The sequence below is a fragment of the Limulus polyphemus genome, unplaced genomic scaffold (assembly GCF_000517525.1).
Source record: "Limulus polyphemus unplaced genomic scaffold, Limulus_polyphemus-2.1.2 Scaffold1529, whole genome shotgun sequence".
Classification (NCBI taxonomy): Eukaryota; Metazoa; Arthropoda; class Merostomata; order Xiphosura; family Limulidae; genus Limulus; species Limulus polyphemus.
The window spans coordinates 22,385-24,853 of record NW_013667139.1 but is presented as its reverse complement, the minus strand read 5'-3'; the positions used below and the strand labels follow the sequence as shown (position 1 = coordinate 24,853).

At 33.0% G+C, this 2,469-nt stretch overlaps 1 protein-coding gene across 1 annotated transcript in view; it reads left to right on the top strand.

The window, feature by feature from the left end:
* Nucleotides 1-881: 881 nt before the first annotated feature.
* LOC106463956 (kynurenine formamidase-like) overlaps nt 882-2,469 on the top strand; it is a 6,300-nt gene continuing 4,712 nt past the window's right edge. The window contains exon 1 of the mRNA XM_022391589.1: nt 882-957. The gene's annotated coding sequence lies outside the window, so the exon portion shown is untranslated. The remainder of the gene's footprint in view (nt 958-2,469) is intronic.

The following is a 2,469-nucleotide window of genomic DNA, read 5'->3' as shown; positions in this document are numbered from 1 at the left end:
ACTGTTGCTGTTAAGTCATATTTCATGTAAGAGCTACTGTTGCTGTTAAGTCATATTTCATGTAACAGCTACTGTTGCTGTTAAGTCATATTTCATGTAACAGCTACTGTTGCTGTTAAGTCATATTTCATGTAACAGCTACTGTTGCTGTTAAGTCATATTTCATGTAACAGCTACTGTTGCTGTTAAGTCATATTTCATGTAACAGCTACTGTTGCTGTTAAGTCATATTTCATGTAACAGCTACTGTTGCTGTTAAGTCATATTTCATGTAACAACTACTGTTGCTGTTTAGTCCTATTCTAAATGTGTTTATCCTATCTGATAGTATCAACATCATCCAGTATCTTGTATTATAAAAATGCTTATTTCACCGGACAGTATCAACATCATCCAGTATCTTGTATTATAAAAATGCTTATTTTACCGAATAATATCAAATCGGCCGATATTCTGAATATTCTAAATTCATTTTCCTTAAAGGTTAAAGAAAACTTGATTGCTACGATATTTTAGTTGATATCTTACATGTAAAGTAAGAATACCTAATTTCTCCAGCGTTTTCGACAGTATTTTGACGCAATCCTCTCGTTGTGGCATCAAACTTTCTCAACTGTACGTTTTCGGAATTTTTACAGGATACGACGTTAACCTTACTAATTATACACGTTTGTAGCTGACCAGTTGTTTAATATTCATAGAATTCTCAACTTATACAAATTTGGTTTCATTACCTGTTATCATAGCAAACTGTAGATATTACAAGGAGTTTAAAATGATTTGATTTATTTGTGTAAAATAGATATTCTGTGTATAATACGCTCTGCATTATCATTAATTATTAATTGATTTTATGATAAATGTTAAATTCTCCGTTAGATGGCACCCTCAAAACAATGTGAGTGAAAACGTCATATTATTACTCAAACTGGAGAAGTTAACGGTATCAACGGAGAGGTGAGTGTTTGTGGAATAATATTTTGTTATTTCACTTGTATAGTTAAATATGAATTAATAGACAAATAGTGAATTTAGAATATCTGCTTTTTTTTAACACAAGTGATTGTTTAATAGTCGTTTCTAATGCTAGACTGAGAATGAAATAGTTGGGATACAAATTGATACACCCTTAAAATTAAATCGTACTGAAAAAAAATAAGTAAATAAACTTTCGGTGAGTTACGTTATACTCATAAAATAAATGTGTGGAAAGTTGCATATGTTGACTGATAACTCAGCAGACCGTTGTGTACGTTGAAAGGTAATTTGGTATGGCGTTATGTTTACAGTATCGATTTTCTAAATGACCAGTATAATATTCTATAGCTGTTTATGTTTAGCGAAACTGTTAATCTCCGTTTCTCAGTAAACTTCGTGAACAGCTTTTTCAATATTTTGAATAAGATCAGTTGAATCGTTTGTTTTAGACTGAAGGTCACATTCCTAACATACTTCGATGACGAGGAACCCACTTTGAGACTAATAATGGCTGGAGATGGCTTAAATGGGTAATGACGAAAAACTTTAATATAAGTTTAACATGACAGCAAATGTCTTAAGACTCAAGAAACTTCTTCCAATCACTAATCCTTCAAGACATGCCGAGGAGTTTGGCTCGAACTTTATCTTTGGAGGCAATTTCTCACCTTTCAATACTAAATTGGGTCAAATGTTTGTAGCTATTGAACCAGATCGATCAACATACTGCAAGGCTTCTCATCTTTAACTAATGAACTTCTTACCTCATTTGAGATAGATAAAGCTAATTGTTGCCTCTTAAGCAGTGGTGTAGTGCTAAATAAAGACGTAAGGGAACGCATTCTGAAAGTGTTACTATGATTAGTATTGATTACGTCAGCAACACATAAAAACATATTTCAGAAATAGTAGCTGTAACTTGTAATTGTAATTAAAATCTAGATTTGAAACTGTTACAATGAAAAAAATTCTCACATTGAACTTTTGAATTCCTGTATAACGTATTAACAGAACTTTCAAATTTGGTCTATAGTGAGTTCTTTAGACTTATATCAGTTGCTGAACGATGGCACCTAAGCCATTAGTATCCATAGTCGACTGGTTTCCAGTTTTGAATCAGAGGGCCGTGAAGCTAATGAGCATGAGAGTTGTGACATGGTTTCCGTAGTGATAAGTTCATTCTTCTAAATCCTCGTTCGCATTCGGAAAAACTTCATGGGATGACTTTTGAACACCCGATGGAAGGATTCAAATCTGATAGAATATGACGCCTACAGTTGTCCAGAAAGTCTCTGTATGTTGTGGCTGTTTTTGAAAATGGCGATCTGAAACGCTTACAAAGGAACTCTACACAGCGTGGTCACAAGTAAATAGACACCACCTTTTCAGAAAAAATTAAATTTTTTAGTCATATTCATATGAATTGATATATTTATGATTTAATTAATATCTAGTAGATCTTCCTTTCGCTTCGTGGAGTTCGTTGATCCT